This window comes from Erpetoichthys calabaricus, chromosome 17 (assembly GCF_900747795.2).
Source record: "Erpetoichthys calabaricus chromosome 17, fErpCal1.3, whole genome shotgun sequence".
Classification (NCBI taxonomy): Eukaryota; Metazoa; Chordata; class Cladistia; order Polypteriformes; family Polypteridae; genus Erpetoichthys; species Erpetoichthys calabaricus.
Window position 1 is genome coordinate 53,310,854 of NC_041410.2, and position 17,120 is coordinate 53,327,973.

The window sequence follows — 17,120 nt, forward strand, 5'->3', positions numbered from 1 at the left end:
CTGCTAAAATGTACCTTTTATCTGAGTGGTCACTGGTGGGATAGAAATATTTACTAGCTACTATACGTAAATGATCCCAAGTGATAACAAGAGTTGTTCTTTTAAGAATAATCAGACTTGCTGCTCACATAGTGAACCTCCACCAGTTGGTAGAAATAAAGGACGTCCTTGCATTTCATTTATAGCAATGACTCGACTTTTTTTAATCTGCTAAGTATTTTCTGCAACAGGAGAAATAAGAACATGTGTTATGAGAGTTGTTTTTTCAGTGGTAAATACTATAAGCAATCTTATTCACAGCTGTTTGTACATCAGCATCCTTACTCTTTCCCTGAGAACTTCAGAAATATAATTGTATTTTGTCTGTGTGCATTTGACGGAGAAGTAACGTCTCAACAATGATGCAAGGTCACTGAAAATGCTCTGTCACATCAGTAAAAGTCTGACGTTCAACTTGGCTCAGCTCAAATTAATTCATCCTTATCTGTTTAAAACTATAGCGTGCAGGGCAAACTTACATAGTATAACGAAAAGTAAAACACAAAATGACATACAAGTGAGCATATAATTAATGAATTAGATTGTAAATGCACCTAAATGTTAATCATTAAATGGGAAGGTATAAATATATCATCTATCATCGTCAGCTGGAAACAATGAAAGTAAATCTAAAGTTTATAGTCCCTTGGCAAACTGATCATGCAGCCCCTCCCTGAGCACTCCCACAATCCACCACAGCACAAGCAATTGCCTTTGACAGGGTTCAGATGAAGGAGCCACGATTAGTGATAAGACATTACACTAGGGTCCAGTGCCATGGTCAGGAGGGGACGCTTATGATATCGCAGAATGTGCCGGAGGGGGATGTCACAAGAACTGCGACTTGGTCTGTTATAACTGACTCACACTGCCCAGAAGTTTGTTTTCTCTGGGAATGCTGTTGATTTTATTTAGTGCTGCTCTGTTGTCAACAGGCCATATTTTAATGGTTAATATTAATACATTTTATTTTGTAATGTTTTGTTTTTGACAAATGTGTGCAAGATCATTTTCCATTTATTGCCGTTGATGCCATTTTTTTAATGTTTATTTTTTATGTGTTTTTGTTTTTATGTAATTTTTGGTAAGTTTGCTGTTTATTTATTGTTTATCATTTATGGATTGTGCATTCATGCTGTTTGCCTATGTTCCTTGTTTTCTTTGGTGGAACCCCCAAGAAGTGGGGCCACCATTATGTGAAGTCCAAAAGCCCACCCTCTGCCATTATATTTCGACCTGGGGTGGAGTAGTCCCACAGAAGTTTCATAGATTTTGGTGGAGAGTGTTAACATCAGTAAGTATTGTTTTTGATTCTTATAGCTTTTGAATTTTTGCTTCTTGTTCTTGAATTCTGATTACTTGACTTCAGATATGGTCTTGTTTGCTTTGTGTTACCTATTTAGACAGGCCCTTTTTGCCTTATTTTGCTTATTTTTGCACTGAGGGGAGATGGAATCAAAATCCAAAATATACCAGAGTCAATACCAGACAGTCAAATAAATCTTTCAGACTAGTCAAAAATGTGAAACCAAAATTAAAGAGAAAGTAAGAAAGGTCAGTAATCGAGATGAAATCATAGTTGAAAACAGAACATCTTTTTCTCTAATTAAATATCTAACCTACAAACAGTAATTTGTTTACAAAACGCTATCAACTTGGATGTTAGGCTTACCTGTTGTGATGTTCTTAATACTTCTTGAACCCAGAACAATTGACAGTCATGTACTGAGATAACCCGGGCAATTAGAACACATAATAAGGACAAGATGGTGCAAAATTAAATAGTGCTTTAGTTTTCACAATCCAAACAAAGTGCAAGTAGTGCAGTGCAAGTTCTTCAATAAATGAAGAAAAAACAGTGTTCAGTGTTAAAATCTAAATAAATGATTCAATAAATAAGAAATAAAACTATGGGTAAAAACAAGCCAGAATCTGTCTTTTATGTCTCTTCCAGTGCTTATTTCTCTCATTCTTCTCGCTCTGCTCACCCAGCTCTTAGGCAAAATGAGCAGAAGTGAGATCCCAACTACAGCAACCTACAAATGACTCTCCTCCCAACTGCCCCCTTCCGGCATCTGCTGGGATGTCAAGACCAACTCCCACATCCTGGTGCCTCCTTCAACATCTGCTGGACCTCTTGGAGGAGGACAGGAGCAATCCGGTTCAACAGTTTTGCACAATTTAGTCTTCCTTTAATATAATTTCCTATCTCTTGGGTGTAATGATCATTCAAAAATGAATCACTGTACCAGATATTATATTGTAAAAAGCTAAAAATGTACTTCCCTTAAGCAAAATATACAAAAGTGGTAATACTTTTTAATAGTAATAATGTTTTTGCATTTTTTGTGCAGGTTTGACCCCAAACACAGTTTGGAAAGGAGAATTAACCTTTTTTCATCAAAATATGATTCTTCCATTTTCACATAATCAAATACTGGCCAGCAATATTTTAAGGCTAAAATCACAGCTTTAATGTAGGAAATGTCATGTGTTAAACAAATCAAATATTCCTGAAATGTTTTCCAGGTCAGACTAGGATGCTCCCTACAGGCAACTGACTGGTTTACTTGATAGCTGGGGAGACTAAATTGCATGTGAGAGCCGACCAAAAGCCTGGCACTGAATTCAGAATATAGTTTACATTTGGCTCTCAAATAAAATTAAACGGGTTTGTAAATGGGATAAATGAAAACTGGTTTAATATGGTGCATGCCTTGTGTCTTTTATATTCTAAATAGATTTATTGTATTGTCAAAAATACACTGGAGATTTTCAGCACCCTGCTTCGATACAATGCCTCTTTACAATTAATTATTACAAAACACTTTTTTCTCCAAGCTTAATTTTAGAAAATGTGTAAATTTACTATAGATTAGTTTCTCTTTTCCATGGGATTCCTGTTTTTTTTTACCAAAGAACATCTTCTATTTTATAAAATAAAATATTTGTTTAATATCTCCTGTCAGGTTAGGCTTGTAGTTGATAATGACAAAATAATAATAAGAAAAGTCAGTCACCATGCCAAGTATGCAATACATACCTGTGGCAGCATACCCAGTGTTATGGATCAATCAGAAATCTTTTCTTTTAAGTTTGTTTATTTTGATCATTTGTATTAATTATTTTTCGTTACATGTACATGCTTTTGTCAATTCCTTTTGATATTTTCTTGGAATGTGTTTTGAGTTTCTAATTACTGTTCTCATAATTTGGAGTTTCCTCCATGACAAAAAGGTATAAGACCTCCAAAAGCAGCAATTCAAGAAAGCCGAGGTCTTCATCAGTCTCTCCATCAGAGCTCAACCTAACCCAAATAGGCCCCCAAGGTGACTTGCTGCCTTCAGCCAGAGCTGGCCTAAAAATCGGGAGCTGGTAAAACAACAATAAATATCACCAAAATATAACAAAAACTCAACAAGAGGAAGGATGACCATAAACCCTTGGCTTCTAGTTAAAGGGCAAACGAAGAATCAGTATAAAGATTTATTAACTAAAACAGCAAAATACAAAAAAGCAAAAGAGGCACAAAGTAGTTACCCTAATGGCAGTCAATCAGACATTTTCTAATCCGCTTTGTCTTGAACAGGGTCACGGGGTCTCTGGGAGCCATAGGCCACAAGGAAGGAACAAACCCTGGAAAGGGTGCCAGTCTAGTACAGGGCAAACACAGCCTAAATGCATTCCACAGCAAAATACAAAAATCAGAATCTTTAAAAAAAGTGAGAAATAATCAGAAATCCAGAGAATCCAACAAAGAAAACACAATACTCACTGACACTCCAACAAACAAATGGTTCCCTAAATTCTGCGCCTTCTCTGCTTATTATATAGACAGATGGAGAGCTCAGGAATGATGACATCAGGGTGTTCTCACATATTAAAGCTCCACCCTCAAAGAAAAAAGAATGTAAATCCATTTAAACAGACAGCACACATTGATAAACATAATAGAAATACATAAAAATAAGACACATAATTCCCTAAAAACAACAGAAATAGCAATAAAATGCAGATGATTTTAAAGAATTTTATTTCAGAGCCACTTTACACAGAAAATTTGTAAGGCAATTTACATCATAAAAGCAAATTAAATACAAATACAATAGAGTCTCGCTTATCCGACATAAACGGGCTGGCAGAACATCGGATAAGCGAAAATGTCGGATAATGGGAGGTGTTAAGAAAAAGCCTATTAAATTTCAAACTATGTTATAATTTTACACATTACGAACCTAATACAGTGGAACCTCGGTTCACGAACATCTCTCAACACGTACAAATCGGGTTATGACCAAAAAGTTCACCAAACTTTTGCATCTGTTCACGACCACACACTCGGTATACGAACAAGCCAGTTTCCCTTTCGGTTTGTGCGTGCCAATGATTTCCGCACGTGTTCAGTCTCTCCCTGTGCCTTCCCTGTGCAGCAAGAGAGAGAGAGAGCGGGAGAGAGAGACACAGACAGACGTGCACGAGAAAGAGACACACGCGAGAGAGAGACACATGTGCACACACATGCGCACGAGAGAAAGGGAGACATGCACACATGCGCGAGAGAAAGAGAGACACATGCACACACGTGCGTGATAGAAAGAGAGACATGCACACATGCGCGAGAGAGACACAGGCGCACACACGCACGAGTGAGAGAGACACAGGCGCGCACACACACTTGAGCGAGAAAGACACAGGCACGCGTGCACACACGCGAGCGAGAGAGACACACGCGCGCACACATGCACACACGCCAGAGAGGGCTGGCCACATAATCCACTGTAATCATGTTTTACAACAAAACAACAGAAAAATTTAACTGAAAAAATGAACTTGGCAACAAAAAATAGACTACGCTCATGCTCACAACTTACAGTTCTTGTTGCCGATTGATGCGTTTTTTTGTTTTTTTTTTTTTGCAGTGGGACTTCGGATAATACAGAATGTTGGATAAGCGAAGGTCGAATAAGTGAAACTCTACTGTACAAAAGACAAAAATCAGCTTAAAATAAAAGTACATAAAGCAGAACAAAATAAAACATATATAATAATTAAAATAAAAATACCTAAATGAAAAATTAAATTAAAATGAACTTGGTCAAGTAAAAAAGCCTTAAGACATAATTTGAACACATCTGAACACTGCAGTTGCGTAATGCTAATCTGTAGTGAATTCCAAAGTTAAGGAGCATAACAGCTGAAGGCCTGAGTCCCAGAGACTTTCTGCCTGTGTTTTGGAACCAAAAGAAGATGGGTATCAGCAGAGCATAGAGCTGTTACATAACGATAAATATGAGGGGGATTTATTGTGTGGGGCCATGATGATTAAAGACAAATTTTAAACTCAATATGTTTTTCAAATTGAAGCCAATTCAAATGGAATAAAACTGGAGTTATGCTTAAACCGATCTTGATATGTGTCAGGGCCTTCACTAGCTTGCACAGAAATAGGCCCCACCGCAGGCAGCCTCATCCGAAACTCTATTGGCAGACTTTGGCCAAAATTGGGGAAAAGGCTTTTAAAATTCTATTCTAAATGTCTAAAATGTATCAAGATGTCCTTCAAGAGTGAGAAACTGGAAAAAAAACTCTGGCTTGAATGACAAATCCAAAAACAGGATCTTTATAACGAAATATACTTCTTTATACAAAGGACAACAAAAATGGCAAAAAATATGAAAAAGGCCAGAAATTATTTGTCTAAAAAGGCAATTGACAGCCAACAAGACCCAAAACAAAATCTGATACTCAAAAACTACAAGTAGAACCAAATTTCCAGAATGCAGAAAACCAATACTTATGATATGTACACTCTCCCAATGCTAATAAATTACTGAAGGCCCACTCCACAGTCTCACAATGTAAGGCTAAGTGTGGTCTTTCAGCTGTGATGTCTTGGTGGCCCTGCCTCTTGGGGTTCCACCCATTAAATACCAGAAACAAAGAAGGACTCATAATACATAGATAGCAAATAAATAAACAGAATACAGCAACAAAGTATGTAAATACAATAAACATCAGAAAAATAATACTTTACAATACACAAAGAAGACATAGAAAATGAAAAATAGGCATATACCAGGGATAAACATAAACCACACCTTGGCTGCAACATGACAGTGTTGTTCAGCTCATTTTTTATTCCTTACATTGTAAATGTTCTTGTTTTGACTCCCTAGTTTTTGAACTTTTGCTCTCATTACTTGTTCTTTGTGAAATGTTTAATAGACTCGGGTCTATTATTTTTAGGTTTACCTTTTGTGTCTGAGCCTGAATCAGGGGCTAGGATAGTATATGCTTAGCATGACTACCACACCATGCACAATGTCACCCATAATGCACATCATTTCATGTAGTTAGATTGGTCCCATGTCAGATCGCTTTCAGACCTCATACGAACCACTCCAGGGTTCACCTGCTACCACACCAAGAGCAGCCTATACAAAAGGTCTCGGTACCATTCTTTTGATCCACACCAGAGTACAACTGCCGTGTTCACATCACCCTTAATGAATTCACACCAGAGTTCAGAAAAGAACTAAAAATGCCTTTAGGCAAACCATGTCCATGACCCACCTTATGGTATGATCTTTTCTTTCCTTCACCTCATCCCCTGCCCTTGAATCTGTTTTCTCTTTTTGATATCAGAGTATTTGTTAGCTCTCACCTTTTGCTTTATATATCACCAGATTGCACTCCAGGAGTCAGACATCTTCTTCAAGAGGTGGAGGTCACCGATGTTATCTATCTATCTATCTATCTATCTATCTATCTATCTATCTATCTATCTATCTATCTATCTATCTATCTATCTATCTATCTATCTATCTATCTATCTATCTATCTATCTATCTATCTATCTAAAAGAGAATCTCAGGTCAAGCTGACCGACAAAGTAATTGATTCTTAAGGATGCTGTCCAAAAAAAATTCACCATCTGTGTACACTTTCTGTATATCAAAAAATCTAAACAACTGTAAGAAATCCTGTATCTATGAAGCAATAACCACCAAAGTATTCATTTTCCAAACACGTGGTTTTTTTTAGAGGATTACAGATATTTGCAGCCTATCTGAGCAATGAAGTAACTATGAATGTTACACTCACTCACATTAGGACTGTTTATATATTTTAGTGTTTTTACTAACCTAATGTACACATCTTCAGGATGTTGGAGTAAACTGAAATCCCTTGAGAAAAATTATTATAGATATGGGGGGGACATTTCCTCAGAGACCATTGCAAGCCTGGGAATTAAAATCAGATTCCAGGAAGTGTGAGTCAGATTAATTATCATACGTGGATGTCTGAAACACTGAATATTTTATTTCTGTAACCAAAGTAATATGTATTGTTCTTCAAAGCTTTTTAGAAACAAAGCTAAGTTGCCCCCTTTGCTGCTCTGCTGGCTGCAGCCCAGGACAGTTAGGTAGAGTCTAGGCCTTTCCAGTACCCGTCTAAGCCAGGCATGCATGGTTTACATTCTGCTGGAATATGTGATGATGATCAGCAATGCTTCTTTCCAGGAGATTAAAATGTCTGGGATTTCCCTGATTAGAAACTCTATTATATTTCAGTCTGTATAGTTTCATAGTAATGGCTCTCACTAATCTTGGACTGAGCCCTAGTAATCTCATTAAATGCAACACATTCTTTGGTGAAATGAGTTCTTCTGTACTGACAGGAGTGAGCATTCCAGTTCTGCTGTCTTTATGCGTCCCAATGCCAGTCACAGACTTTTCTAATTATACTGGATTCCACTGATCACACCGTCAGGACAGTTTTCAATGCCTACTGCAGGGTATTTTTATCTTCTTGTTTTCTTCTCTCACAAAGCTATTGTAGACGGCAAATGGAAAACATTGTACAGGGAGGGTCAGAGTTTGGCTGGGGTGCAGGAGGATTGGTTAACCTCAAATTTTGCTTCTGGTGCAGAATGTGAATGGTGCAAGTAGCAGTTGGACCCATAAAATTAGGACACTGCTGCTAAGAATGGATTTTGAATCAATCCCAGAAATAGACTGATAACTTGTTTCAATTTACTGTATACAGTTCAATGGATCTGTACTGCAGATAAAAGTGTAAATCACAGCTTGATGTACCATGTCACAATTACCGTATATACATATGTATTAGTCAGGTTTTGAAACCCGAAAAATCAATCATAAAGTCAGACCCCGACTTATATGCCCATTCAAAAATGCAACACTTAATTTTTTTTTTTTTTTACATCTTGCCTCCTCCAATCTCGCATCAGTTTCTCAGACGCATCAAATTTTGTTGCAGCAGCACAGATACCAATTTCTTTCGCTACTTTAATGACGTTTAATTTAAAACCAGCTTCATATTTTCTTCTGATCGAATGCTCCATTGTAGATAAGGGATACTCTTACGATAATGGTGTATGAGAGTGTGAAATACAAAAAACACAAATCAGTGCAAACGTTGCTTCAGAATAGTTTGGGTGTGACCGTGTGGTCACGTAGGCACGATAGAGAGACAGGTTAGGAGCATGTGCTGATACAGTGCATTGCCGCACCCACATAGGAAAAAAAAGGCAGTGTGCTCCTTGGTTACTCTCTCAGGTGGGCGTTAGCATATCATAATCTCTTGGATCAATAGCACGAGTTTTCCGCATTTGACTTATACAACCGACATTAGAAAATACTGGAAATTATACTCTGCGGTGGGTTGGCACCCTGCCCAGGATTGGTTCCCTGTCTTGTGCCCTGTGTTGGCTGGGATTGGCTCCAGCAGACCCCCGTGACCCTGTGTTCGGATTCAGCGGGTTGGATAATGGATGGATGGATGGATGGAAATTATACTGTAAAATCAAGCCCCGACTTATCCATGGGAGAACTTAAACGTGAGTATATGCGGTAAGCAATTTCAGTGTTACAACCAGACATGCACATTTACAAAGTGAATTCCTTGCAGGCTTTTAGATTTTCATTATCCCCCGAATGGTCCATATTAAACTCCCACTGTTTCATCCAAGCAAGGCTATACCATCAGCTACAGTGTGGGGGCTTTTTTCAGGTCAGATTTCATTATACTTGTTCAGTTGTCTGAAATGAATGTGCATTGTGATTAAGAAGTAAATGTTAATCTGTTACTAGGACTGTGCCCAGGTTTCATGAAGTCCTCCAACAATAAAAAAATGTTGATTAACAAGGATAAATTCCCTTTGTATTAACTCTACTTATTCTGTTGAGGGTTGTGACAGCAACATGCCAACTGGGCAGACCAGATGTCCCTGTCCTTAACAGCTTTTACCAGCTTCTCGTGCTGAATTCTCAGATTAGTTGAGAAATATATTCCCATTGGGCTCTGCCTCCTACTCCACTTGTGGCAGGGGTATCATAACTACAGGCCCTAACTACCTCACTTGGCCTACTTGTGATCTCAAGAAGCAGTTGTACTACTCTGAGGTCCTCCTGCATTTCTAAGATCCTCACCTTATGTCACATGCATCCGCATGGAAGGCAGCTTATTGGCGCTAGTGAATGTAATTACCTGCCCTTCCAGGGGATGGCACTGTTTTCTGATCCTTCTCTCTTTCTCTATCTGCAGACTGGGTGATTGACAGCCCTTCCATCACTAACGACATCTCCAATGTCCAGGTAAGTTAAATGATGTTTGTAACCAAAACAGTAAAAAATGCAAATAAGAAAAATAAAAAAGTCACTTATTTACAAATAGTGGAATCGAGGAAGAGGAAAGGAGCTTCTGTAAGACATTATAAATGCAGTGAATAAGCATGTAGTCAAAATTTGCATTACACTTAAAGACTTTAGGGTTGCATTATCTGCAAATTATGATTTAATATTTCAAGGCACCACAATGTCCTGCAATTGTTCATGGTAAAACCCATTGAAACCAATGATTTTACATGGAGAATTCAATATTTTAATTCTGTTAGACAATTCTTTCAAAAATGCCATGCTTAAGAAATTTAAACTAAAATTAGCTATAGACCATCCATAACTAATAGCTAATAATAGATAGATAGATAGATAGATAGATAGATAGATAGATAGATAGATAGATAGATAGATAGATAGATAGATAGATAGATAGATAGATAGATAGATAGTGTCACAAAAATGACACAAAGTCATCAAGAAAGGTTTGGGGTAGCCACCCATATATTGTGCCTTGGCTGCAAAACAGTTAAATGAAAGAGAGATGCTCACAGATATGAGTCCAAAACAGAACTGATTTAGGTAGCTAAAGATGGTGTCTTTATATGCCGAGAACCAGAAGTGACATCATCAGTGGCCCTGGAACCCTGTGGGAGTTCCAGTGGATAGTCTGCAAGGCATTGAGAGAGACAGTCAGTGCACCTTGCTGCCCACCTGGTCTGGCATGGAATTACTATCATTCAGGCCCTTCAGCTGTCTCCTAAATGCACATGTCTGATAATAGATAGATAGATAGATAGATAGATAGATAGATAGATAGATAGATAGATAGATAGATAGATAGATAGATAGATAGATAGATAGATAGATAGATAGATAGATAGATAGATAGATAGATAGAATTTCTCAAGGGATATTCAAGTACCAGTAGCCAAGAAATAATTATACCAAGTTAAATACAAACATTTAAGTACACTTACTGCACAAATAACAAATACTGTACAAATAATGCAATCACAGTAGTACATAAAATAATGGCAGTGCAGCTAGAGCAGTACACCCATTAACAGAACTTTGACATTACTTGAGTTGGAATTTGTGTAGGAGTCAGTGAAAGCTGATTCACCTGCCACAAGCCTGTTTGGGCTCAAATTTTAGCTGCAAGATATTTTAAAATGCTATTAAAGAATGTATTTTATATACTCTACTAATACGTACAGTGCATTTACAATCTATTATTATTGTTATTTTCTGAATATGAATCATTGTTATAAAAATATTTAATAAACAAGAAATTGGCATTTGTCTTTCTGATAAAGTAAAATAGCAAAAATTAAGAATGCTCCAACTTTCAAAACAGTTAACTAAGCCCCTAAATGTTCCAGAACATTATGCTATGTGTACATTTTCTAGCTTGTTTTTAAACAACAACAGAAGATAACTAAACAGAACACAAGATAAGAATGCCAAGTTTGTGTGTGTTCTGCGGTGGGTTGGCGCCCTGCCCGGGATTGGTTCCTGCCTTGTGCCCTGTGTTGGCTGGGATTGGCTCCAGCAGACCCCTGTGACCCTGTGTTTGGATTCAGTGGGTTGGAAAATGGATGGATGGAAGATGAATCACAGGGAAATACTGCATCCGTGGTGCATCTCTTTGAACTGCCTTTCCCAAGGTTTCTTCCATTTTTTCCCTACAAGGTTTTTTTGGGAGTTTTTCCCTGTCTTCTTAGAGAGTCAAGGCTGGGGGGCTGTCAAGAGACAGGGTCTGTTAAAGCCCATTGCAGCACTTCCTGTGTGATTTTGGGCTATACAAAAATAAACTGTATTGTATTGTATTGTGGAAGGCTGACAGTATTCTTATGTCAAATGAGGATATAAAACAGAGCAGAATGTACGGTACATTAACTGAATGAAACGCTGGTGGACGACACAGCAAGGCCAGCATGATCACAGTTTGTACAGATGAGCTGGACTTAAAGAAAAAAATCTAAACGTTGAGAGAAAAAGTAAGGCACAGGATACTTTTTGCATGTATAATTTCTCTGATTAGCAGCACGTCTGTTCTCCAGAATCGTCATACAGTATTTAAATAACAAAGCCAACCCAACTGCTCACTTAATGTGGTATAACAATCTTTTAAATGCACAAAATGGAAAGGGTATTGTGGAATTAAAAATGAAGGTCGGATTGCTGGTGACGATGATTTTGCTATGCTCACTATAACTGAGAACTAAAAAAAACTTCTGAGACAATGCTTGTTAAAATTTTACATTACAGCTACATTTATTTGAAAGCTTTTTTCAAATAAGTAAAGTTATTTTGCGATAGAGGTAAAACTAAAACAAGACCAGAATTGGATGGAAACATAGAAACTTCTTTGGTTTAAATTTGTACATCGTTTAATTTTCTTAATCTTTTATTTAAGTATTTTCAAAAAGGGAACTTTTAGAATCGATTCTGGTCGACAAATCACAAAGGTTGAAATGTTTCAAGGATAGTAGTGTTTTAAGTTTGAGCTCAGTAGAGCTCATAATAAGTAATGCATGCTAGGAAAATACACAAATGACATGTTAGAAAATGTCACACTTTATGCAGGAATTCCATGTAAATCCATCAAAGAACTAAAATGTTGAGCTCTCGTTTTGATACTTTCCTCCTTTACCATTGGTAGAGAAAGTAAAAGGTGAATTTCATTAAAGATTAAAAGCTCATGTGAACAGAAACTTTCAGTCTTTATGAGTGTTTATTTAGGCTATGCCAACAATACTATGTTTTCATTTAAAAATGCAAACATTAGTCTCTGTTCTTGCCTTTTGTTCACAATACCCTGGTATTTTTCACCTACAAAAACTGAGACTTTTGAAAGCACTCTCCAAAGCTCTATACTATTGAATACCTGCTCGGCTTTGCAATGTGTACGGGCAAAGATTTTAATGATTTATCTTATTATGTAATCCTTCCCTGATTGGATTCTGTTCATTACAACATCTCATTCTCTGATTGGTCACCCTTCACCAAAGAAATCCATTTTTCAACATAGAGGACATCGAGTACTTCTTTTTGTGCTGCTTGTTGCATAGCTTACCTGTATGCATCTAAATTGCATTCTTTACAGTTTAAATGTGACACATCTGCAGAAAAGCAAATAATTTACAAGTCAGTACAGTTTTGAGATACAGTAAATCCTAGGGCTGGCAGCATTGCCATCCCATCAAGGATTTTCCTTCTGTTCCGCACATGCCCAGTGTAGGTGAACGTCTATGTCACGTAAGAGTTCAGTCATTTTAGTGTCCATGGAAATACTGATGGAAATACTTTGGTAAACAATGTGAAAATGCTAGTGGAGATGGAGATCATTTTCATTTTAAAATGAAGGCTTAGTAGTGTGGGCTCAGGCTAAAAATTGCTTAGCAGGTCTTTGGAACAGAGTGTCCTGCACATTTACAGATTGAGTCAAAATTATGCGAACATTAATGGTACTGTTATGTATATACTGTACATATATACAATGTTTGTGGACAATTTATGTGCCACATATGGTACATGTTGGGACATTCCTGTAAATCATCTTGCACATATCAAGTATGTTTTGTGAATAAATTGTTTCCTGCCATTCAAATGTTAACATATTTTTGACTCACCCTGTATATAGGGTATTTTATTGGTCTTTTTAGTGTTGTATGTTAATAGCAGCATTTCAAATATTATTTAATAATGGATGACATCAGAAGTCAATGTAGTAAAGCCAACTGATGGGTGGGTGATGTTTGTTGTGCTTAAATCCATCTCTTCATTTTAGACTTCAGCTCTCCTGTCTAGACACAGTCCACTGCCAGCACACAAACCTGAGTCATTGCCTTGAACACTCTCTCTGTGGAGTGTGAAAGTCAAACTGTTATTGTGTTATGCTAAACATAATTTCCCCCAGCTCAAGTGTCTTATCAGGGTGTTTGTAGTGAAGGCTTTATCAGGACCAAATTAAGCTTTGTGAGTTTCCTTAATTCAAGTGTCTTAATAAGGTGTTGACCTTGGGCACTTTAAAGTTATTGTCACTTTGTGACAGGCTTACACTGTGGCCTAGTGCACTCACCCATATTGAGATTTGTCCTTTTAAATGCCTACCATCTTTCCCATTTAAGACAAACAGCAAGTTCTCATTCAAGTCAAGTAAAGAAGATGGTTTATCAGGCTGAAGGCTGAGCTGTCACTTTCACTTTGACCTTTGAAACTGATAGCGAGCTGGTATTACAGAATTTTTAAAGGAAAAATGGGAGAAGAGGTGTAGTCAAAGTTAGAAAAGGGTCAAAACTATAAGATCTATAAATGTCAAAGTAAAATGAGAAGCAAAAACTGAAGTAAAAAAATCCTAGGCAAAAGTCAAGACCAAAAAAGAAACTAAGCAGAGAGAAAAACTATCACAATATTGAGCATCAAAAGGTTTTCTGGAATCCATAACTATGACAGGGAAATGATCTGATGGGTGACATTTTAAACCCATCGTGTTGTTAACGCAGGTCATCACTTCTGAGGATGTGCTCCTAACAACACAGGAACTGCCCTAATGACTGGAAAACAAAATAGCAGCAAACATAAATAATCAAGATGGAGGCAAAAATGGTACAATACAATTCATACCAAGAAAAGCAAATTTTACATCAAGAAAAGCAATGGAAGATTCGGAATATATATCTAAAGAAAGCCCCAAATTAAATGTTCAACTTCATATATTAATGAAAAACAACACAAAAATAATAATGAACTCATTCATTACACCTACCCAGAGCCTTATGGCTAATATATTTAGTACACTGCTTTAGTTAACAATCTCTGACTTTTGCTTTATTTTAAACATGCTGTATCTACAGGCCTGAGATTTGATAGAATTGCCTTATGGAAGATGACCCATCCCAGAAATAACCTTATGGACAATTTATTGAAAGGATGTGTCATTGGACTATTGAAACTGACAAATCACCATTGAACGTCAGAGGATCACCTTTCCGGCTCATCTGAGGTGCCGCTGGGACATAAGAGGGCGCTGTCACTAATTGTTTCCCTCATAGTGCTGAGAAAACGACCAATGAAAGCAACTGAGATAAAGAATAGGCTTATTTAAGCCTATTTTTGTTCTGTACATTAAATGGGGCGTCCTGGTTGGGTATCCCAACTTTTCTTCGGAAGTGTTGTCAAGTTTGTCTCTCAGTCCACACCATATACAGTAGAATGTAAAAGTAGCAGGTCACTTTCTATAAACATTTTACCCCAAACATATTACTTCAGTAAGTTAGGAAAGTCCATAGGTGAAGCAGGAGTTATAACCTGAATTCAAATACATCAAGCTTCAAAGCTGCTGATCTATTGTTTAAATACGTAGTCTTTGTTATAGTCAATGGATATTCAGTTCAGTTCATTTCTTATGTAATACAGTTCATTGCTTTGTAAAATACTTGAAGTCTCTTATAAAAACAAAAATTTATTATAAGCATTTTATGCAAGGGGAGATATTTTACTCCATATAAGTCAGTAAAGAATGTTTTGTGGACTCAATTTTAAACAATTAGTTTAGCTTAGCTTAGTTTATTGCCATGTGTAAGAAGTGCAAGTTCTTTGGAATTTTTAAAGAGGACCTTAACCTAAAGAAATATTAAATTTGGAACAAGGGAGGCACATCTCTCAGCAGATGAGTTCACATTCCTTGGGGCCTCATTCATGAAAGAGGATGGGATGAACAGAGAACTTGATTGTTGTTTTTCTTTTACCTTCTTTTTGCTTCACTTTGGTAAAAAAAAATGGAAGTCTTTAATTAAGGAAGGACTATAAAAAGTATTCACCCCTTGGAATTTTCATGTTATTATTATATAACATTGAACAACAATGTATTTAATTAGGCTTTTTTGAAGTTGGCCAACAGAAAAATACTCTTTAATGTCAAATTGAACACAGATCTGAGTAAAGTTGTCTAAATAAATTACAAATATAAAACAGAAAAGAATTAATAACATAGACTTCACCCCCTTTAATGCAACACACTTAAACTGTCACTGGTGGGTTTTAGAAGTCCTGTAATTAATTCAGTGGAGATCACCTATCTGAGGTTTCAGTTGACTGTAGTTTAAATGCACCTCATCTCGAAGTTCTTACTTGTTTTGAGTCTGCATTGTGGCCTAACCTACACAATGAAGACAAAAAGAACACTCCAAGCATCTCTGTGAAAAGTCAAGGAATGGAGACAAGAAAACATCCAAGTTACTGAATATCCAGCTAAATCAAACATTAAGAAGTGAAAAGATCATGGCAGAGTTGTAAATCTGTCTGTTCACAGTCCACAAATGAATAATTAAGGAAGAAGAAGACAAGTGTGGGAGGCCATAGAGAGACCTATGAGAACTCTGAAGGAGTTACAAGATACAGTGGATGAGATCAGAGTGACTGTGAGTACAACTGTTGCTCTGGTTCTTCACCAGTCATAACTTTATGGGAAAGTGGCAAAGAGAAAGCCACTGTTTAGAAATGCACATAACACCTCAGCTAGAGTTTGCCAGAAAGCATGTGGGAGACTCTGAAATCCGTTGAAAAAAAGGTTCTATGGTCTTATGAGAGCTTTTTGTCCATGAGACTACATGCCATGTTTGAATACCACACATTATTGAAAATACACATCCCCACCATGAAGCATTTTGGTGGCAGCATAAAATCGTGAAGATGCTTCTGGAAGGTTCTGGAAGGCTTGTGAGGGTGGATGGTTAAATGAATGCAGCAAAGCACAGGGAAAACCTGATGGAGTCTGCAAGAAATCTGCACCTTGGAAGATGTGTTTTCCGGCAAGACAACAACCCCAAACAGAAATCAAAAGCTACACAAGAACAGATTTAAAAATAACAAGAATAATGTCCTGGAGTGGACAATTCAGATCTCAGTCCAACTGAGCAATTTTACAAAGATGAATAGAGAAAAATGGAAAGGTCCAGATGTGCAAAGCTGTGCTCACGGAGTCAATGCTGTCATGGCTGCATCTTCTAAATACTAACCTGAAGAGGGGGGATACTTATGCTTTCATTTTGTGATGTTTAATATTTGTATTTAATTTAGACCACATTGCAGAGATCTGTTTTCACTTTCACATCTACAGATTCGGTTGATCGGTGTATAACACCAAATCTACTGTGATTCAATGTTGTATAACAATAAAAGTGAAAAGTTCCAAGGATGGGTTCATGCTTTTTATAGACACTGCAAATTATAATTTTCATTTAGTGCTGAAGTCATTTCTTTGTATGCCCATTTTCTTCGCATTCTCATTCCTAGTTTAATTGTTTTAATTAGAAACTCTGGTTTGCTTCTTGACTCCTGACTGAAGCCTTTCTTCTGTTTTGAAAGTTTCCTGGCTAAGTTTTGACATTTGATATATTCATCCACATTCTTGTCCCCTATATTTCAGTCTCC